Source organism: Calidris pugnax, unplaced genomic scaffold (genome assembly GCF_001431845.1).
Source record: "Calidris pugnax isolate Ruff unplaced genomic scaffold, ASM143184v1 scaffold42, whole genome shotgun sequence".
Taxonomy (NCBI): Eukaryota; Metazoa; Chordata; class Aves; order Charadriiformes; family Scolopacidae; genus Calidris; species Calidris pugnax.
The window spans coordinates 14,566,015-14,589,949 of record NW_015090920.1 but is presented as its reverse complement, the minus strand read 5'-3'; the positions used below and the strand labels follow the sequence as shown (position 1 = coordinate 14,589,949).

General features: G+C 37.1%; 1 long non-coding RNA gene across 1 annotated transcript; it reads left to right on the top strand.

Annotated features, from left to right (window-relative positions):
- The first annotated feature begins 4,752 nt into the window (after nt 1–4,752).
- On the top strand, nt 4,753–22,169 carry LOC106892599. The gene is made up of 3 exons (XR_001412894.1): nt 4,753–4,852; nt 7,573–7,738; nt 22,063–22,169. It is a non-coding gene; the product is annotated as an uncharacterized LOC106892599 (long non-coding RNA).
- Nucleotides 22,170–23,935: the final 1,766 nt, after the last annotated feature.

Sequence of the window (23,935 nt, the reverse complement as noted above, 5' to 3'; positions counted from 1 at the left end):
CACATGTGTGTAGGATTAGCTCCTTTCCTAGGCTCTTGAAGCTGATCTTTAATATAAAAGAAAAATTTTGAAACAAGCAGGATCTGTGCTGACCTCCCATATGAGGGGTAAGACTGGGCAGTGACCGTGTGGGTGGTAGAATGGAATTTTCCATGAAGTACGGGTGGGAGCTTCTCTATTAATTTACATTTATCCTGGTTCCATTTGGAGAAGACTGGCTCACTGGTAAGGTCAATGCCCAATGCTTGACTTGTTCCCACTTGTTTGTTTACGTAACATTGTTTTGGATACCTAAAAATAACAGCCCTTCTTAATAGAGTGTGACTTCAAGTAGAGCTGATATGAAGCAGACTGGGATGAAAGTGTGCAAGATGCTAATCTTACCATGAGGGTCACTGCCATGCTCATTCACTTGGCGGCTGTAGCTGGGTTAGGAGATACGGAACCAATATTTAAGGCAGTGTCAGAGATGGCCATGTAGCACATGCTTATGAGGACATATACACAGTCCAACGGCACAGTGATCTAGGGAGCAATGAGAACAGGTTCGCAGCGCTGACAGATGGATGAAAAGAAGTCCTAGTTTCACAAGTGTACATTACTGCTTCAAAACCCAACATTCTTTAGCTATCATTCTTTAGCTATCATTCTTTAGCTATGAAATCTTACTGGTGGAATACTGCTTTGAAAGATGCAATCTACAGATGTTCAATGTGGGCTCAATTTTCCACACATCATGACAAAGTTATAGATGAAGAATCTCCATTTGTTATTATCCATGGTTAAAATGAAAACAAATCTTTAAGGGATATAGATATCCTTACATAAGATTTTTTTTTTTTTAAATGGTTGTTTTGCTTCATCTGATTCAGGCTTTTATATCCTTAAGTGTACGTATGGGCATGGTCAAACTTATTCTGACGAACTTCAAACCTATTTGAATATTACAAGTGTGAAATTGTGACCACACGTGTTATATTAACACTTTGCATAGGAGAATTGTGTGCATGTGAGAGAAAAATCAGATGCATATATGAGGTGAAAATGGAACCAGTTGAAAAAGATTGGAAAGAAATGACGGAGACAAAATAACAAAATAATATTCTGTGAGTATGTAGTGAAACATGTAATAGATATTCAGTTATCTAGACCATCTTCTTCAAGTCCAGCATTTGTGAATACCTCACAAAATAGTTTAAAAATAACTCTGAATTACTCTTTTCATAGAAATACTGCAGTGAAGACTTTTAATATAGAGGCAGCAAAATGATGGTGAACTTGAGCTAGACTGAGAACATACATGTCAGATCCTAAGACTATCAAAATTGTGCCAAGGTCACAAGATTTTTCCATTTTTGTTGCAATAGAATTTGAAACGTTCTATGTAAACCAAGAAAAAGTGAACTGAATTTCACTAAAAGAATAGATTCTCTGTCTCTATCTCCTTTCATCTATCTATTCAAACATACATGCACTTCACGCAGAAGTGATGTTTGTAGGAAGAAATATTTCAAATATCAGACAAACTCTTCTTTAGGTTGTGGGATGCTTTCATACTTTTTAATTTTGAAGGTCACGTCTATCTGGTTTTTTTTTTTACAATTATTAAACTCGATGCCTCTGAGAGGCTTCTATACAAACCCTCATTTCCCATGATTTTTGCAACTTGGCTTTTGAATGGATTTTGCTGTTTCTGGTACTATACAGACTTTGAAATTCATATAGTATCCAGAAATCTGCTGAAGTCAATTTCTCGTTCTTTTTTGCTCCTAAAAAGTTCTTTGAACATTAGCCTTGAGCATGGCTTAAGCTACATTCTCATTACAGCATTGTGGAGTATATGCTTTGAGTGTTCCTCCGCAAGATGTTTGCACTCATGTTTTGCAAGCTGCCATGAAGGAAGGCTTTCAGAAGCCCCACCGTTGCTTCATAAGGCATCAGATGTTCTGTAAAATTACTGAGAAAGGAAAAAAAAAGTAAAAACTAATCAATCTATGACTACAGACGGGAGAAGAAAAGGCTACAAAAATCAATACTTTGAATATGATATTATCCTGTGCATAAATAAAAATCATTGGGAAACATGCAAACAAATGGAATATTTATTTATTTTTTAATTTCTGAAGGTGAATTTTTTTTCTGAATTTTTTTTTCACAAGGCTGTTAAGCAGTAATGAAAAGTTGATCAATACTGCTCACAGGGAGTGTGAACACCTTGAAAATCAGTCCTGAAATTTGCTTCAGATTTCAGGAAACTGAAATGAAGGCATTTTAGGCCATCTTTGAATTTTAAAGCCACTACAGCACTGAAAACCATGAAGCTATTCACACTTGGCAGAAACATTTCGGTAGTGAGGCAGATGTAGCTGTGCCCCTGGCAGGGATGGACATTCCTAAGAAGCACACATTGCACCTGTAGGTGTATTTATTGAGAGGGAAGTATCCAGCAGCCATCAGGCATAGCCATGGATGGCCCTTGGTCATCTCACTTGCTTAGGGCATGGTTCTAAGCCTTAGACAAGTCCGAGGTGGCCTCCTCCAGCCCTACTGCAACCAAACAAAATCAAGTTTATAGCATAGCCAGCACATTTTGCTAATTCCTGGCATTTTTCAGCTTTCCAAATACAGAATTTTAAGGAAAAGGGAGAGCATACAGAGAAAGGGCTTCCAGGCAGAAGACAGAATAAAAACGGCATGCATTTTTTCCTTCCCTCTGAAATCTAGCATGAAGCGAGGGCAGTGATTGTGATAATAAAGGCAAATGATAAATGAAAGAAGGGGCACTTCAACATAATCTAGATAACAGGAAAATTTTAAATGGACAATTTAACATGAGGGTCTGCATGGAATTATTTTTCATTAAACAATCAAAGCTTGTGATAATGCAAATGAAATCCATTTTTAGCTGCAGGAAATTTTGAGAATTTCAGAGAAATAAAAAATATGAGAATAATAATATCATGATGGTAATTCACAGTAATTATAGAAAAGCATAATTGCACAACACAAGCACTAATCAAAGCTCGGAAGAGTACTTTGGCAATCATTAGGATTTCAGAGCTATTAGCATTTACCTTTGTCATCGGGCACCACACAACAAGCATTATTAATTTCATGTCAATCTAGGGCATAATTTCCCTGATCAAATATCAGTTCATAATAACTAACCACAAAGAATAGCTTATCTGACATTGATTTTTGTGAAGTATTTTAGAAAGAAATCTTTGCTGGTGATTGCTTTGGAAATAGCAATGTTGTCCTTGAACTTAGGTTATTCTCGAGGTATGTGGGCTATCCTTTATGTGTACAAATTCCATCAATTTATTTGCATCTCCTGGCTTCAGAGCATTGTCCAGGCTTTTCCTCTTGATATTTTATAGGTGTCATTTTCTGAGCTTCATCTATCATGAGTATATTAATAATCAATGTATTGAACCATGCACATACTTTGTGCTGCTGTGGTACATATGTAACTCATCATTTGTTCTCACTGTAACTTCTAATCTGATGTACAGCTCATGCTAAATTATACTATGTACAGAATGTGCGTCATTTGTTCTTTTTCTCTCTCTTTTTTTTTTTTTTTTTAGCTTGCTGACCACCTATACTTTTGCTCAAACCTGCCCTGACTGCCGAGTTTGAGGAAGAGGCCATTTTACGGTTCATACCATACAGGGATGTAGGTGAAGGGAATATTTGAGTGAATCAAAGTTGAATTTAAGAAAGAGGAATATGAAGCTGGAAAACCCACAACGTGCTCATGGAGAAGGAGGGATGATCAATCAGGAGGAGAGAAGCTGGTTTCCCAGAAAACTGAAGAGGTAAATAGGAGTGCAAGTAGTTTGAAACTGGTTTGGAGAAAGGATATCCCATAGTGAATAAAATCATGAACAGCATGGTGGTTTTTTTTTCCAGATGAAGAAGTGAAATCATTAAATTAACTAAAGCAAAAACAACTAAAGCATAATTATTTACACTATTATTATTATGTAAGTAATTGGGATATGTATCATGTTCTGTTATGTTCAGCAGAAGAAAAGGTGTATTTTATGCAATAAAAAACCCAAACAAGACCAGGTCTCTAAGCAAGAAATTCGATTCTCTGGGCCTTCTTTCTTCTTTTTGTAACCCCCTTTATGTATTATTTTTTAAAAGATTGTATCTGTTCTCTTACTGACATTTGCAGACTTAAAAAAATTCTATACCATATGTATAGCTTTTAAATGAAAGGGTTTTCCGTAGGAGAAGACATTGACTGGTAAGTAAAATATATTTTAATTTGTTGTTCAATAAAGCAACTTACAACTTATCAACATGCAGGTGAGGTCATTTCCCAGTGTCGGAAATAGTAAGTATTGAATATCTTTTCCTTTTCTCAACTGACTCACTGTCACAGTGCTTTTCTCTGGCTTGTGGCAGGATTGTTTTTCTGTTAGCAACTTATTTTTTAACACACTATTCTGACACCTTGACAGTTCATGTGCTAAATCAAACTTTACAATTACTGGCAGGCAGTTATTAGATGTATTGCACTTAATTAACTTTGCACCTAATTACAAGCAGTGCTGGCCGATTACAAAGGGCATAAATATATTAGTGCCCTAGCTGTCACGTCATGAAAATGGCTGTTTGAACAAGTCAAGCAAAAGCAATTACCACATTGTGTGCATGGTGAAGTGTAGCAGAGTGCAGAAAGAGGAATGAACTGTTTTACTGTTTGTAGGAATTTAATTTTGCACTTTGCATTTTAGGTGACCCAGATGAGCAAAGAGTATGATAAAAGATTTCCTTTCGTTTGTATAAACACTTCAAGAGTGCTTCATGTCTGTGAATGGAAAACAAAAGTTGCATGGTAAGAGCTGACTTAGGTTTTGTTAGATACCCACCCTGTGTATCTGTAGATGATAAAGAATGAGGATTCCAGCATTAAGAAAGAAAAGCGGTCTGACATGAGGTATATTCTACATATCTTAAGCAAAACTTGTGAATCAGAATGACACTGTGCAACTGTTAAATATACAGTAGTTGCCAAAATGAGAAGGAAAGCAGAATTTGGTCTCATCTGTAGAGGGATATGTTGTAAAGATCAAATGTTAGCACTCAGCTGGCGTTCTGTGGAAATCTGTCTTGCGTTAGCACAGGAAGAAAACATCTCTGCTGGAAAAGTAAGCAAGGCATTCAGAGCAATTTTAAAAATTTCTTAACTGGCTTTGTAAACAGAGTCTATATAAAAGAGATGTTTTCTTGTGTATCAAGTATGTGTTCTAACCACCACATGCTTTCTTTTGCATAGGAAAATATAGCATGTTAGAGGTGGCTTAATTAATTGTTGTTGTGCATATAGCCATAGAGGGATGTTGTCTTCACTTTAAAAAAATCCTGGCAAAGAAGAGGAACTGAGAACTATTAAATATCATAATTGTTTTCATTGCTTAAAGATTTCCTTTTTCTGCTTAGCAGCAGAATAGCCCCTGAATTAGCAATGTTTTGCAACAAAACTAAACAAACCCTTTGTTTTCCTTTTTAACAAAACTCAGTCCCACACTTAATTATTCAGCAATGCATGGACAAACCAACTTAAGCCCAGTCATAGGAATTTCATGGTCAACAGACTGTACCATTTGCCATGCACAAGAAATTTAATGCTTTGTACAAAACAGTATCAAGGTCAAACGAACCGATTTAATATATATTGGCCAAAATAGGTCACTAGAACTTGACTTTGCTTGGGGCAAATGGAAAGAAACAGAGGGAGTCACAATGTGGTGCTAAATTAGTGGCTGTAGGGCTTGTATGTTGTTGTTATTTACAAGCTCTGAATAAAGAGAACTGTGAGGGTGTATGTAAACCTTTCCCAGCCAGAACAGCCATTCATTGTTAGTCACTTCTAAATAGTGAAACACAACTGTGTTATTTCTGATAACTCATGGGAAAAAATAGGTGGCCTTTAACAAAAGTTGTGGATGCCTTTGCAGTTGTGCTTGCATGAGAAAGTCAGTTGAGTCCTTTGTGTGCAACAGCATAAAGTAGAAAGTGGGCAGATAATATGTTTTCAAATACAACATTACATCACTGCTGAAAACATTGCTCAATGTATTAAGATGTTGGGTGGCCAGCAATTTTCACCCGGTAGAAAAATAAACCTGTGTGGGAAAGCGTCCTGATGGAATGATCTGGGGGGAATAACCAATGGATTCAAGTAGCCTGTGGAAGAGGACTTTGCCTCTTTAGCCACTCTTTACTAAAAGAGTCAGAAGCTCAGCCCAGAGAGATGCTAAATCAGTCAAGGGTTCATGTAAAGCTCTATGATTTCAGTTTTCGAGGGCAAAATATGTGCTACTGATGTATTTCACTGCTGAGAAACTGCGGGGTGCAAGGAATTAATGTGAAACAGTGTGGACTTGACTCTTCCAATACACAATGTGAGTTATGTTCAACACAAAGTGTGTTAAAATGTTACTTTCTTAATTGAATGCACTGGAACTAACAAATAGTCCAAAAATAATATTTGAAAGATTAAAGTAAATCTAAAGCTCCATGCATTTGAGGAAAATCAGATAAAACAACGAGAAGTTATTTTAGCAGAATATGCCTGTGTCTTAAGTGCATGAACTTTTTTTCTGAAATGGATGGTCATAGAATCATTTAGGTTGGAAAAGATGCCTAAGATCATCAAGTCCAACCATAAACATAACACTAGCAAGTCCACCACTAAACCCTGTCCCGAAGCACCATGTCTACAATGTCTTTTAAATACCTCCAGGGAAGGTGACTTGTCCTTGCTACATGGTTGCTGCCTTTATCCAATTGCTATTAGTTAAAATGCTCAACCTGAATAGTCAGTGTGTGTGTGTATAAATATATCTATATATGCTTTCTGTTGTATCATAAACCCCTGGTGGGGAAAATGAGGGTATAAGTGAGAATGCACATTGGCACTTCTCAATTTTGAAACAGGGTGTCACAACTTTTCTGTGCAGCAGCCCTGTCCAGAGTGGGACGTCAGGAGTTTCCACACATACAGGGTCAAGAGACTGCTAGCTGGTTAGTGTGTGAGAGAATGAGAGAATGGGGGCCACTGTCTCTCAGCTGCTTCCTCCTGGACAGGCTGTGGGCTTTGGTGAGAGGCACTGCTTGGAAAGGCTAGGAGCTATGGTCTGCAAGACACAAACAAGAATCTGTCTTCTCAGGACTCTCAGGGACTCAGCAAGAGCTTGAAGTTCTGCTTGTGAGAGGATGGACGCTTCAGTCGTTCAGCACACTGCTGGTATCTGGTGCTTACACCAGGCAGGGACTTCCAGTCCCGATGAAGTTGTCTCCTCACTTGAAGTGTGGCCATTCTATTAAACACTAATTATTTGGCAACAACAGTTGCCCTGTTTTATTCCTTGCCCCTGATTCTCCACTCTGTAGTGGACAAAAGGCTGGGAATTCAACTATGGCTATTTTGCCCACTTGAATAATATTTCACTAGCCTCTGTGGAGTCCTCAGCCTTTCCATATATATTGTATTTGTACTAATGGAACATTCGCAGAAAACTGAGCTGGTTATTTGTTCTTTTTATTCTGTAGATGAGACATTTTTCAGCCATGACTTCTGAAGACTTATAGCTGTAGCACGCTCCTAAGACACAGAGCCTTCTAAGATCCAAGAATGTCATCTTCCCTGTCTTTTACCCTTTTTTGAAAGCATCTAAAGAAAAACTGGAAGCTGCAGAGATATATGAGGAATTGACAGGTATGTAAAAGCCTTCTGTTAGATTTTCCATCCCAGTCTGCTTTGTTGATGGAACTGCATACTTTATAGTTTGACTTTTACACTCTGTTGTAATGACTCTTTCCGTCTGAGTGAATCGTACTGTAGGAAGCTAATTGACTTTGACTTCTCTGCTTCTGTTCCCAGTGGGATAATGCCAGTTGTAATTCTGTTATTGATTGTTTAGAGCAATTAGCGGAAAACAAATTTCTCCAAAGAACAGATAATTTGGTTTTGTTGCTCTCTACCATTAAAGCTAAACAATTTGTTATCTGAAAAAAAATTAATAGGAAACACATTGCATCTGTTTATTAGCTGAAGAGAGACAGGTTACCTCATCATTAATGTCATCGGTAATTAGCGCTCTTGTGCTGCCACCATCTGCACCAGTGGCTGGCAATCTGTCAGCAGCTTCAAATGCCAGGGCTGATTGTGTTTATCTGTGCCAAACAATGGGCAGACCGTATGTGATCCTGAAATTTGTAAACAGTAGTTGGCTAATGTAATTTAACTAGGCAGTTTTGTTGTAAGTGTGACTGCTACCCTGGGAAGGACATGAGACTTTAAACCTCCAGGGCATTTCCCAGTCATTGGGTCACCAGCACCAGGCTCAGAACGCCACCCTCAATTAATCAGGTTTTTGATGGTCACAACTGTTTTTTGTTTCCATTCGGGGCGAGGTCTGGAAAGGCGCTGTGGTCAGAGTGGCAGTGCCTGCACTCACATTCCATCAGCATCACTGCCCTCCACGATAAGTGGCAGATAAACCCTGACCCACAGAGGCCTTGTTAATTGGATAGGCTCCGTAGTTGTTACAGAGCAGGTAACTTCTTATTCTACTCAAGATTGAAAATAATGGACTTTATTTTACACTGGGTGAAGTTTCTTCAAATTAAAAAAAAAAAAAAGCCAGGGAAAAAGGAAGTAGTCCTGTAATCTTTAGGTAATAATCTTAGTGTTTTACTGACTTTGTTCTGTTATTTTTGATCTAAAAAATACACCATACACCAGACTTGAGTTTGAATTTGTTATTTTCTTTTGAAAAGAAAAAGATCTGAAAATTCTGACTGCCTAATAAAATAGCTTCCAAAGGTCAAAGACTATTGAGATCCTACATGCAGGGATTTGAAACCTACGTAAGAATACATTTATAGTGGTGAAGAGCTGTCTGCCATGCTTAAATTTGTGTCATAGTTACTATAAAGTAAATGATTATATGTGTAAGTGGTTAGTGAGTTACTTGTTTAGTAATTTTTCATTGGTACTCTCCTGTTCTGTGCATTCAGTCACGTGAAATATATATACAAGTACAGGTGGAAGTTAAATGCTTTCTTTGGCATATGATTTTGAAGCCTACATTAAGATGTATTACTTCAGGTATCATATCATGTATTATTACAATTACTGAATTTCTGTTAATAGTGCTTATTGCTGATACCTGAACATTTTCCTCTCCAGGGCTACTGGAGCGGAAAGCTATTAAAATGCAAGGACCCACTGACATTGTAGACAAATCCATTTCATAGTTGTATGGTAGCATGCCATTTCCAAGGGACTGGATGTTGCATTTGATGCAAATGTTTGCATTTGATGAAGCATAAGTACGTTGAGGGAGTAATTTCTTTTTCTGATGTGGCAACAGGGAGCTACTGTTGAAAACTCTGGATCTCAGTCAAAGGTGAAAGGAATCATGAATTTCAGAGAGTCCATTATAATGCATTTCTAAAGATCTGGTGTTGGCAAGAAGTGCAGCTGGATTAGTTGGTCTCTTAAAAATGGATAGGAATAGATCATTAGAGGCAATAGCAAAATAGGGAAAGTATGAAGCATATTAGGAAAGCTATGATGTCTCAGTATGTTAAGTCCCTCTTGTGGAAAAGGGTCTGTGTGTATATATATGTATATAGAGATATATAATTTGGAAGTTGAGCAATTTAAGTTAGGTAATATTGTAATGAACAAGAAAGTAGAGGTATTTTATGACTTAATAGTCTAGAATGTTTATTTACAAAAGGTAGTTTGCACTTGTGAACTGATGCAAAGCAACTTGAATTGAAATATTCGTTTCGATTTCAATCGGTTTTAGGTCCAGCCCATTTTTTCCAATGTTTATTGGGTAAATTTATTGCATGTAAATTTTAACAGAATTTTCTGACTTCAGATACCATAAGAAATCATCTGTCCTAAGGAATGTACACTAAAGATGGAATAAATATGGCATGAAAAAATCAGGTGTTTAATATCCAACAGGAGTAGCAATATGGTTTATAAGAATCTTTTGTTCTTCCATTTACTTTTGTATTATTTCAGTAAATTAGGTGGTGTGCCAATTTGCATATTATAGAATATAATTTTCAAGATCCGTATCTGTTCATCCTGAGGTGACAGCGGATCAATACAGAAAAACAAAGTAATTTTGGCTTTAGGATTAGAGGAGGAAAAAGAGGTTTTAATAGCAGTGTAGGGATGTTCTTGAATTTAATTGTAGTCCCTCTGGCACTTTTCTACATGTAAAGTGGAAAAACATTACAGATACTAAAATTAAATATGATGCCAATACTATAAATCCGGTGTAAGGGTTTATTGTATCACTGAGCTCTTTAAAATGTTAACATTCCTTGACTTCATTTAGAAGCATTAACTAATTCCAGGTGAGTCACTTCAGACAACAAAGCCCTCTGTTGGTAGACATCCATCACGCAGAGCATGAGGTAACAATTCTCCAGGGGCATGTGTAGATTGAGAATATTTTTTTATGGTGTGGTGACTAACATTCCTTTATTTCTCATTAGTTTATACTGTACTCTATTATATAAAAATTAATTTCTGTTAACTTCTACATTCAATTTATGTACACATATAATTTAATGAACATAATATGACTTAAAATATTAAATTACAGCCTTTCTGCCCCCCAGGTAGACTGTCAGACATGGTGGTATAAATTAATATGTGCTGCAAAACTAACAAATTCCATTTAGCCAAGAGGCTAAAGCAGCTCCTAGAGGCAGATCCAGAGCCTTCTACTGGAGACCATTGAAATCAATGGAAGGACTTACCTTGACTTCATTAATTGCTAAAATAAGGGTGGGGATGGAAGACAAAGATCTGTGGAGAACAAATTAGGGAGGCAGGTTATATTTCTCCATTAGCAGTGGAGTTCTTGGAGATAAGTAAGTATTTAGTCACAGGTTGCCTAAATAGCTATTCTAAGGTATTTCTAATGGCTCTTTGCATATCAGTATGATTTAGCTATTTTCAGGTATAAAATACATCCATTATTTTTACATGAGCTAAAGAGGAAAGCTTAGTGTTGTCATTATCATCACAAGTGATGGGAGTCAGGATGGGAAATGCAGGTGGCTAACAAGTATGCAGCTTGCTCACAAGTATCCTGCCTGGTCTGTGAGGACCATGTCAGAGCTGTGCTACCTGGCAGAGGTGAAGAGGATGGGAAATGAGCAGTCCCTTTAGACCTTACTCTCTGCTGTCCTTTTTATGTTACTTGCACTACAGTGCCACTGGTATAGAAATACCAGGAAGAAAGGGAATTTGAATTAAAGGAAGCAAGATTTAACAAACAAACAAAAACCAAACAGAAGGAATCAAGTTTGAGAATGAGGAATATAGAACTCAGCTCTAATCCCTGAAATGATGTGATTTCTGTTTGCAGACCAGCATTCATTATGCTGAAGTCAGCTACTTAGGTTATTATTAATTGGTGACATGGCAGCTTTGAAAAGGACAGTGTTTTGATAGTTTGTGAATATGCATTCACAAGATAAAACTGAGTTCCCTTTTTTTTTTTTTTTTAATTCCTGTAAAGCAGGGTATTATGTCTCTGATACTAAATCTTCTCCTTATAACTCAGGACGAATTTTAATATATTGTTTTTCAAAACACCTTGAGTATTAAGTTGGGAAAGAAGAAACTAAGTAGCCTATGATACCATTTTTCATTTAGAAAAATATGCAGTAATCATATAAGGTTATTATAAATTGTTTCTTGATTGTAAATAATATACATACAGACAATGGATAATTAATTGCAGGCAAAGATTAGTTAAGGAAGGTCATCTTCAATTTGACTTATTTTATTTGGCTCTGTGATTATCACTGGTCAAATGTAATTACATACTTGTCAAATTGTAGCTCTGGAAAGATAGGTTAAATGTCACTGTAAATCATGGGTATTAAAAGAAGTAATTAATAGATATTTCTTCATTATTTCTTAGGGATTTAGTGGTTTTGTGTCTGATGTTACAAACAAAGCTTAAAGCAATCAGAGCTGACTCAAAACACACTCAAAATACTCATGTAATTTTAATAAGACTTTGACCTAACTGTAGGATCAGAAATGTCTTAGCACGGTATACAGAACCTTGCAGTTGGCAGAGTCTTAAGTAGATACCACAGCAAAGTAAAATTCAATAACAAAAATACTGCTGCTTCTGACAAATGAGCAAAGTGTTGTCAAATAACTTCACTGAGTGCTTGTAGTAACTATGAGAGCACCACTATAGGCAGATAAAATTTGGGACCTAGCTGGTAATATCTATATTAACAGAGGCTAAAGAGAGACAGGATGGCTTCTTGCATGAGTGAATGACCATCAAAGTAGGAATTTGGGCCTTTAAAAAATTATCTCTCTTTGTGATAATCTAGTTAGATTGCTGCAAGAAGGATATTTTACTAGCTACACTTATATTTCTGATTATGCACTAATATTAGGCCTTAACGTAATCATCTGCTACTGAATTTCACTTCCAAAATACATTAGGTATGCGTATATGTGGGTGTTTACTAATAACTCTCCTTATTACCAGTCAGAATTTGCCAATGATGGAAGAAAATTTTCAGACCTTTCTCATTCTCTTTTATGATGGGACAACTTCATGCAGGTTTTGGCATGATTCACCACTCTAGGAAATGTAGCACTTCTGAGTTTTCAGGTGATCTATTATGAATTTCAGGACCCTCATCCTTTGCCTTATGGATGTTGTGCAGCACAGCCAGATCCAAGAGGAATGTAAAGCTGTAATTTTGCTTAAATCGTGCAGTGATGTAAGCACACTCCTCAAGAGTCCCATCCTTGGTAACATATTATTTGAATTTTGCCTTATAGAATGTAGGAGGGTGGAAATACCTTGTCTTTGCGAGTATGAATGCACAAGCACGTGTTCAGAATCGTCACACCACCAGATGTTAAGAGGAATATCTGCAGGCAGCAGGTTTACTTGCAGCAGGTTGCAAGGTATCAGAGCATTTGGGAATCATTTTAATTGACAGACTCTCTCTGACTAATTCCCTCACCATTATAAACATGAGACTAAGCATCCTGCATAATTTATGAATGGAGAGCTCTTGACAAAAAAAATAAGCAATATTCATAATAGTGAACTCCAAACTTCTTAGCCTCTTTTTTTTTATTTCAGCTTACCCAACCCTTCACAGCTTTTCTTCATTCTGTGCTGTTGTTGGATTCATCTCCTCAGATTTATTGTATCAACAGTCAAGTTTTGAGATTCTTTTGAGACTTGTTGGCACTGGCATTTTCAATCTGTAAAGCTGTTCAGAACCCTTCCACATAACCAAGAGGGTTATGGCAGTGCTGTGAGCAGTGCATTGGTGGTTGTTATCAGATCTAAGCTAATGCAGTTCAGATTTCATGGTGCCTGCTGATATTTATGGGGGTGGAAAAAATAAAACAGATTTGCCCAGAATGTTCTAGCCTATTTCAAATGCAAGTAAAGGGGTCATGAATCTGAATCCCTCATCTATCATAACTGCTGGAGATAGAGCATAGCTGGACAAAGCCAACCTCATTGCATCAGAGCTAAGCTGTGAGCTAAAGAAAGGAGAGGTTTAGTAAGAATGATCCTTGATAGAAATCCACTGAAGTGAGTAGAGGTACATTTGCTTACTGATGCAATCGCATTGCAAGTTTTCTTTTCATCTCCACCACAGGGTGTGAAACTTCACTCTCTTTCTCCCCTTCATATCATGAAGCATCTCATGTTGAAGAGGGAGCAGAAATTATACTCCACACCAAAGAAGACATCTAGAAAAAAGTATATTACAAATTTTTTCAATCTCTTTTCTGCTGGGAATGGTTGGCTGACAGGGATATTAGATGCATCTCGTTGATTACCTCACCACTAGTACTGACAGAAAATGAGCAGGGGTTTTTCACTTTTCTGTACATGTTTGGATCATGACAAACAATTCAATTTTGGGTACAGATCACTCTTTAGTAAATGTAGCCACACCTAAAATATGCTTCTGTGGTATGAGTCAGAGCTGTGTCCTAGAGCCAGAATAAACTTGTCTCAGGTCCTCTCATGGACCTGGACTGAGAACCATCAGGCTCTCACTTTATTGACATCTGTGTTAGGATGGAGAACTGCTTTTTATTTTTGCTGACTCTGTTATCTCAAATAATTAAAACTTGTAACACCACAATCACTCCTCAGTCATAAAAGGACACTTCATTTTGGCTCATATCATTTGGGATGGAGTGAGTTTTGAATGTCAACTTGTGGTGTGCAGTTTCACAAGTGCAGGTCTTCAAAGATTTCACAAAATTATTTGCACAAATATGCATGCTTACTTTTGAATGTCAGACTTAAAACTCAATATGGATTATTTTAAATTATGACTCCAAGATTAGAGAATGCTTTTTTTGGAGGGGTTTAATCTGATATAGGAAAAGAGGATCACTTTTCCACTCAAGATGCATAGATTGCATATGCAAACAGGAACGGAAATTGTCTACAGAGCCTTCATGCTTCAAGTGCATTGTGTGATTATTTTTATATTCAGCCATGAACACATTCTGTGGTAATATTCCACTCCTTTTGTTTTACAGTATCAAATGAAGACTGAGACATTAAAAACAGGTCATAAGAGAAATGAAAAAATGTCAGTAAAAGCAGCTGATGAAAACTTTATTAAAAAGCTATGCATGTCAGGCAGTGTTCCTTCTGTGATGTATATGTTTGTAATAACAGCTCTGAATTCTGCAGGGACCTATAAGTAATGAAGAAAATTGGTCAAGCAAAAAAGAAGTTATTGGAAACTTGAGTGCTGTTCAGTCCCATAATATGCAAACTGTACATCTGCATAAAATAAACCTGTGCCCTGCTGATAGCTTTTATATTTTTCCCCTTGTATATATCAATTTGTTTGCCAGATTGAGTTTACTAAAGTAGATGTTTTATGGTGAGAATTATGTCCCCAATTTCCATAAATAGTCACCATTCATAGTCAGTTTAATATCAATAACAAGGCAAAATGTAAAACTGGACAGGACAGACAGTGTCTCCAATGAGAAAGTTGCCTTCATACCAAGAATGGAAGGCTTCTGGTGTTAATATATCTATCCCAGCTGAGGAACAGAATAACAAGGGGGGAGAAGAGAATTATCCAAGCATTGCAAATATTACAGGAAGGAAGATACACCGTGGAATCAAAGTCAAAGAACACCAACATGAAGAGTTAGGCTGTACAAAAGACAAAAAAGAAGGAAAAGAAAAACAATAACAAACTGTAGTGAAGGGAAACTACTTTTTTTTTTTTTTTGTCTAGGAAGACAGAAACTAAAAAGGCAGGAAAAGTCTGAAATTGGAAAAGAAACAAAACTTAGTGACTTGGAGCAAAAGTTGCACAAAAGGTGTAATGTGCCAGTTTACCAAAAATTACGTGTTTAAAACTCCTAGAGTAGTGTGAATTAAGAATAAAAGGAAAAACCTTGTGCTCAGCAAGGTTTTGAGATGGGACAAGCATGTCTTACTAGGAAAGTCTTGGGCTCTTTCATGGTTTCTTTCTTGGTTCTGCTCTGTCAGAAAAAGGTTGTTGATCTGAGGGAGCTGCCTTCTGTTAACATGATGATAGCATAACGGTGGAAATTATGAAGCTAGAGAAGTGAAAAGATCAGTATTTCCTTGCCTATGGGAATACAGAATAGTAGAAGACAGGAGGGAAGGGGTGATGTGGGAGAGTTAATAGATTACAAAGATGGTGGTCTGTTGAAGGAAGTAGCATTCATTCCTCTAGATGGGTTGCTTGGCATGGTGAATGCAATGCCTGTCAGATGCCTGTAAATGAGGTCTTGAACTGCAGTCCTGGACTTCAGCCATGGACTTCTAGTAAATGCTTTTGGAAAACATGGGGTTACGGGATCTTTCTCCACAGAACTCACTTCGCAATAAGTAGTAGACTTTATGGGGCATATTCTGGGGGAAGATGATTTATGTACTCAATAATCTTCCCTTTTCTGTCCTGTGGAGAAAACTTCATACTGGCCAGCAGGCCCAGAATCAAAGAGGATGCTAGGCTCCTGCTGGAGAGATGATTTTATACTTGAGTACTGGAATTTCTTTTTGGTCTTGCCATCACAATATCAGCTATTTGTTTATTTCTTAACCCATGCAAGTTACTTCTTTAATAGTAGAGTTGAGAATTAATACATATATCCCTTTTGAAAGATGAACAGGTTTTACAGAAAATGATACATTAGCTAATCAGAACAACATTTAATTCAGTATTAGCTATAAACTTGAAATCAGACTAACATTCAAATGTAACTGTTGGCTTCCTATGCATCACTACATTTGGAAGAGATGGGGGATGTGGACTAAAGTTTCAGCTGATCAAATAAGTGAGGAAGGGCTGCTCTTGTATGGGACTCACCTCACCTGCTGTTGGCCATCTGAGGGCTGGGTCTAATGCAGGCAGATTATCTAAGGTCTTCCTGTGGCTACCAGAGAGAGCCAGGACAGCTCATTCCATTTATCTTATGGTGTCAAAATCCTCTTTCCTCCTTGCTGGAGCTCAAGTCTTTATACAGCCTGAATGGTGTATGAAAACAAGGTCACTGTGAATTCCCAGGGAAAAAAACCAGAACTGCTTGTATGAGAGCTTTCCCTCAGATTTCTTCAAGTGCTAAGTCAAAAACTACAATCTGTTTGTCTTCAAGATGAGGAGAAGCAGCTCTCAACTCTCAATTTATACAACTATGCCCAAGTATGTGACAAAAAATGCAGGTATACTATTTATTTTCTAGTCTATATAAAGAAAAATATCAAATGAACAGGTCAATTCTTTCATGTGACAGGCAAATTCTGAGTGTAATTCCATTTAAAGTTTAAGTGTCTTATGGTATTAAATGCTAGTTTGACAGACAACAAATAGGAAATCTTAAAAGTTGGTAAATACTAAACAGGGGGAAATGTGGCCATATTCCTGAAAACTTTGCAGCTGACTTTCAGAGTTTGCAGCCACTTACGTAATTGTGCGTATTGCCAGCTGCATCGCCAAACTACTGAGCTGCTTTTTCTTCAGGTGTATCTGTGGAATAATGTGTAAACTTATTTCCACTTCATCATGTCCTTGAAAGAAATCTACTGGAAACTACCAAAGACCATTGAATGAAGGAAAACTTGTAACTTGCCCCAACTAAAAGAATATTGGTTTAAATATGCTGTATGCAGGCATCATTACTTGAACATGGGTTTTATTGCACGATAGATCTGATGGCAATGATACATCTTCCCCTAAACTTGTCACTCTTCCAGACAGCAATACTTAAGTAGGCACAGTATCTCACATTTTATGGCTAAGAGAATGCCCAGGACACTAAGTCAATCTCTTTCAATATGGTGTCTCGCATCAGTGAACTAAATACTGATTTAACAGCTGCCACAGGCTCCACTGCACACATCATCTGAAGATACTGTGTACTAGAGATCATGCTAGGGTGGTACATCAAAATAATGGGAACCGTTTTTTTTCAGTAGACTGGACACAGTGGGCAAGTAGAGTACACTTCATGCAATAGCATTAATTGGTTTTTCCATAAAGGACAAGAATAAATAAAAGCCATTAAGTTTAATCTGTGTATGGTATCAGGGTACACACCGCAATTGTAAACGGTGAAAATTAAGTCTTTTTTCCTTTACTTATTGTACTTATCTCAGGTATAATCAGCTGTAGTACCATACTAACTCCTTTCAGTCTGGCACAAAAGCCTACAATGCAACACAGTTAGGATCACAGGTGCTTTGCTGTCAGTGAGGCAAGAAGTTCAGCTTAAGAAAGTATGATATAGAGGTTTATTTTGTATTCCCTTAACAACTGTATAGTATGCAGAAACATGCAAATGGTTTAGTTCAAATGGCTGTTAACATTCTTCATATTATTGAGTACTTATATAATAAGGAAGTAATGCCATAAAAGTTCATAATGAAAAAGTGCATTACATTCTCGTGGTAGCCACAAAGGGATGGGAGACTAGAGAACAGCTTAAAAGGATAGTAGTCCAGATACAACCAAAGGAAAAGTACACTGTAAAATGGTGATTTTCAAATTTTTTTCTGGACAAACAGAGCATGCTCAACCTGAACCACATTCCTACAACCCATAATGCACAGTATCGGGTGAATATATAGCTTAATGTTTTCCAACAGACCAGTTGGAGATGATTGACTAGGCTGACACATAGGGCAGTTGTCCCTGAAGTACACTTTGGGAATGAATACCTGAAAATACCTACTTTGGGATTAGCCTGGTTTTTATCTGTAGTCCATGTCCTCTCTTAAATTTGAGTTAATTTTTAATTAATTTTAATGGGTTTTTTGCTCTGTAAGCCATTTTAATCTATGTTTCCCTTGAGCAAATGGGCCTGAAATCCTATGAGAACCTGAGCCTACTCGATGACTGTTTTATCCTCCTGTCCACTAATAATATTTCCACATAGTATTGTTTTGTTCCCAATTTCCATCCCCAAATTCCTGCCTCTTTTCTACTCTCCTGTTGTTATAGTTCTTCGGTACCAGTTTATTCTATTTCTTTCTCTTCTGCTTTTACCCTCTATTCCACTTCCAGCAGACGTTTCTGTATTGAATCTTGTTTGTTTGTCTGGGGAGCAGAGGATGAAGAGCCTTAATTCAGGGGTGTCATATCTGAGATCTGCCAGGGTGATCTGGGAAGATTAGCGATCTTAAGGTAAAATGTGTGGTGGCACAAATGAAAAAACTTTGATGCTCTCTTCATCATGTCTCCATAATATCTACAGTGTGTGCTGCTTTGACTTAAAATATTTTTGAAAGTTAAATCTTCAATTTTCAGTTCCAAAAATTGTAAAGATTGGCAACAGATATCCAAAAGTGGCCTCAAAAGAATAAATGTGCTTTGACATATTTCTTTGTTCTTTTTAAGTAAATGAAACAATTAGTCCAAATGAAGCACTTCATCACTGAAACCCAGAGGAATTTCTTGGCTGCTGACAAATCATGAATAATAATAAAAGAAGAGAGTGCAGAAAGGAAGGAGGGGTCATGAGAGTAGATAATCTATGGGTGACAAACAAAAGCCAATTTCAAGGACTCTTGAGCTGGGTTAACTTCTGCTGAAATGTTCAGTTTCTGTTTCAAAGTGTTCAGTAAGCCAAAAGTATTACAGTGGAGCTTCTGCAAAGTGCTTCGTGCACTCATTTTATTTCTGTCTTAAATAACTGATTATACTCCAGTTTCATGTAAAACACTGTCAGTGGAGATCTTTATTTCTATTAGTAGAAAGCATGTTCTCTTGCAAATGCAGCTTGAATTGTATAAGGACAAGCTGAGCTTTCTGCTTTTCTTCTTTCTGTGAACCCTGTTTACTTTATTTTGCAATCATCTTGCCCATCTCCACCACGTTTTTCTGTTTGCTTAGCATTCAGTCCTGTCTGACTGTAATTGCTCAGCGCACAGGCTCCGTCTTTGCTGCTGGAGGTCATGCTTACTTTAGCGGCAGTCTTTCACTGGATAGGGCCTTCATTCCTGAGGGATGTGACAAGGCACTGCTATAACATGTGAACCATAGATACATGTGTCTGTGTGTGTATTGATATCAGTCAGGATCTATGTGTAATCTCAGTATTATCTGATGGCACTTACACTTTTCTCTCCATGAAAGAAAAATGTCCGCCATTAAAATCCTGGGATTCGTGGTGGTGAGGTAGCAGCTGTTTAGTGAGCAATATTTTAAGAAAGTAAAATCTGTATCTTGTAGAAGAAGATGCTGAAATACAATTAAGTCGCTTTGCATGCAGAACATTTAACGAAGAATGAAACAGAAATACATATGTGGTTCTTCAACTCTTTCTAATTCCTATTTTAGAATACGTTAGGAGAAGTGTTAAATCAGGTATAGTTTGATGAGGTGCAGTTCTAACAGATGGATTAAAAAATTATGTGACTACAAAAGAGCAGATCTCCTATTTTGCTACTGTGCATCTCATGTAAAGGACACAAAACACAATTCTTCATTCTTTCTACACTCTAAAACTGTGTCATTGGTGCTTAAGACTTCGATAGGGGCACACAAGAAAGTGCCATGGTTTGAAGGAGATGAAAACGGAAAAGTGAGGGTACTACCGTTAAGCTGAAATTTTGTCTGTCTTTATGAGCTGGTTTTGGCTTGCATAGAACAGGATTTGTCTCAGGACAGTTTCTGCACTTCTCACCTTTTTGTATTTTAGGGAATAGTCGTGTGGGTGGGTAGCACAATGGAGCAATTTGTAGACTCAGTTACTCTGCCACTGAGCATGCCCTAATGGTTTCAAACCTACTCACAGAAATAGGGCAGACTATGCCGGAAAGTCCCAATATTGCAAAGATACAGCATATCATTTTACTGTACAGCTTCCTAAAGCTGTTTCATTACCTATTACAAAATTATAACCTACAATAATGCTTCATGAATTGTCCCTAAGATCTGCTACACCAGTCACCCATCAGACGCTGCTTTTGTAACTCCACCGACTTGAAAAGTTTGCATGAGGAAGGAATTTGGTCCATTTTTGCTAACTATAATATAGCGTTCTTTGCAACTTCCCAGGTGTATGATTCTCGTAGCCTTCTTTCATAGAGTAAAGGAGATTAATTTTAGAAACAGTAGATTTTACAGATCCCAGGACATTTGCCCTAACCATTATTTTGCTTTTAGTAAGTAGGCTCTCTGGCTAACTTCCACTCGTGGCGAATTATATCACAGACATATTAACAACTATACCCCTGTTAAAATGTGTACCACTAGGGATTGTCTTCAAGACCAATAAGTTTACTATTATTTCCTATCTTAAAATTTGTGGTAAGTAATAAAAATTTAAAAAAGAAAATAAAAATAAAGTTGGGATCACACTGCAGCTGCATCCTCGTTGAGAATTCAGATGGAAAAAATAACAGCTATAAAAGACACCTGAATGATTTTAGACATGAAAGAAAATTTTAAAAGCCCCACAATCTCATCGGCTTTAATAATATCCTAGATTTGTAATCATCTTTCCTGATGATGGGCAGACAGAAGGATGTTTTGTTAGAACCTGGTCCTGTTCTGGGAAGTTCATAAATCGTTTTTTAATTATATGCATGCGATTAAGTCCCATTCTGGTCATGGTCACTTGTATCTTAATTCCTACAAAGAACCATGGATGTAACGTATTCTCAGGGGTGGGAGAGGACTGTTGATTCCTGCCTTGTGCCTTTTTCTAGCCAGCTAATCCTAAGAAGGTGTGTGACTGGAAGCTCGTTTCTGTTATGATTCTCTGGATGTCCTCACCGGGTGCCCTACACAATTCTGTAAACTAAGTTGTTCTTGCTTTTAAGATGGGTTAGCTTGTGAGGACTCAGGAAATCCTTGATGTTCGAAGTAACCAAGTGGTCCCATAATTAATTATAATTGAGCTGATCAGTATTTTGGAGAAAAATTTAATAACTAACAATAGACTTTTTTTTTCAAGTAGGATCCCCCTCAATGAAATTTATTTTAAAATATTGAGGATAATTCTGCAATTCTTAAAGTTGAAGAAATATTATTATATGTATTTTTTCATGTGTTCACATAGCCATCTAGCTAATTTTGAAAATTTATTTCCCCCGAGCTAAAATGGGAGGAAAATGAAACAGGCAAAAAGGGAAAAGAAATGGGAATCTGTAAATGAAATAGTTCTTTTAAGGTGCTAAGGCAAAAAGGTGAAAGACTTGGGAATGGGGAAAGAAAACTTGAAATAAAGTGAATCACAAGCAGGAGTAACAATGTGGAAATTATTAACAACATTGCTTTCCAGCTTTTCTACCATTTTATCTCAGGAAGCCACAATACCAAATTATGAGCATAGTTATAAGGTAGACATTTTAGTGTCTCTCTCACAATTCCATTTTAGGGCTACGGAAGAGATATCCCAATTTGTATTTAATTCTTAGACTTACACGTGTGCCTTTTCCCAACAAATAGAGAATCAACTATGCACTTTATTATTATTTTCAGCTTTCTCAGCAGGGAAGATTAGCCTCTTTACATTGGAAGACTTCTGTGTGGTGTATGCATGTCAGAGCCTTCCCCCACTGCTTTCGACAAGCTGAGTGAAATCTATCAGTAAGTAACATGATTTTGCCATAAAAGAAAAATTGTATATAGTCAGGAATAATTGAATAAGTGAATTTGAACAAACCTATGACTAATATAAATCCAGTATTAACAGTTTATTAACTCAACATTTATTAACAGTTATATGCTAACAGATGAAAATGTTTCACATATGAACTAGGTACTGTTCTGTTCATAATTAAATGTTTGCCTGTGTAATATTTTACCAGTGGAATAACAAGTAGCTTTACGTTGAGCCAGGTTACTGGTTGGAAGAGCTGTGCTGTATTAAAACGGTCTTATTCAGTCTTAAACTACAGTCTTACTCAATTGCTTCCACTGTGGGAGCACATTATTGTGTGCAAGGGCCATCCTTCTACATTCTCAGTATAAGCAAAGACAATAGCGCCAAATTATTTCATACACTGCAGAATACTTTCCATGGATACTCTTGTAATATTAAAATGTAAAAGCTCCTTAGGCAGATACTAAAACCACACACAGTTGTGTTGTCTAAATGATACCACTGATGCAGTAGGAAGGAGAGAACACAGGGCTATCCGAAACTGGATACTGAGTGGAACCTGAGCAACAGACTGTATGACATACATGCTGTTACACTGTATGTAAGGTAATGTAACTGTAAGTCAATCTGAGAAAATTTATACTAAAACCAGCCAAATCCAGCCAGCTTTCCTCTAACACAGTAAAGACTGTGGAAGCCTCACAGAACATACAGAACATACCTCAATCATGGAGTCTGTTTCAAATACCTTTCAGATAGTATTTTGGTTCTGTTCCTACAGAGACTTAACAACTTGGTTAATTTTGACTATCACACATGACCAGAGAAGTGAATTTTAAGCCTGCCTATTTGGCATGAAAGAAATACTTTAACAATATATGTAAATATTTAATTTCCATATGGTCTGATTCAATTAAGTCAAATTGGTGTCTTTGGATTGATTAAAAAAAGGAGCTCAGCTCAGTTATTTGAGTGCTCAGTCAGACTAACTGCCTGAAAATTAGGATCAGAGGTTTTTGGTTTTCATTCCATCGTCTAGGTTATATGCACCACCTGGGTGCATCAGGTGCAGCAGGTTATTTCTGAGTGCTAGCATGATTTGGGGTATTTTTTCCTCCATCTTTGTTGTTTGCACGTCGCAAGAAGAGAGGGAGGAGAACAGTGCATACCAAGAAGGTAAAAAATTTTAATGCCCTGTACATCATGATCTTTTTCTGTCTTTACTTACCTGGCTAATAATAACAAAATTGTTGGGCTGTTCAGATAATAATCTGTTAAAAGCTTTTGGAAAGTGCCTGGTTTTATCAGCATTAATTGCTTCCAGTGGGACTAAGTATTAGTAAAGGTAAGCCTTCACATCATCAGGGGCTAATTAGGACAAGTGCAAAAGAAAGAGAAGTAGAATGAAAATTGTTCTTATTATTCTTGATCTTGCTATTTATTGTGTTTTGAGCCTAGCAGCGCACTTTTCTGTTTCTTGCTTGTAACAGAACCTGTTAGGGTTACAAACATTGTCTAACTTGGAGTACTTTTTTTTCCTTCATCCATTCATATTTTTCATGTATTTACATAAATGCTACCAATTAGCGTTTGGTTTTGGTGCTTCTTTTAGTGGGAAGTCACAATTGTAAAGATTGAGTATGCAAGCAGTTTAGTATCCTGCTCAAGGTGTACAGCTGCTGCCAAATAGCTCAATGTTGATTTTTCCACAGTGACTTTACCTGGACAAATGTGGGAAAACATAAAGCA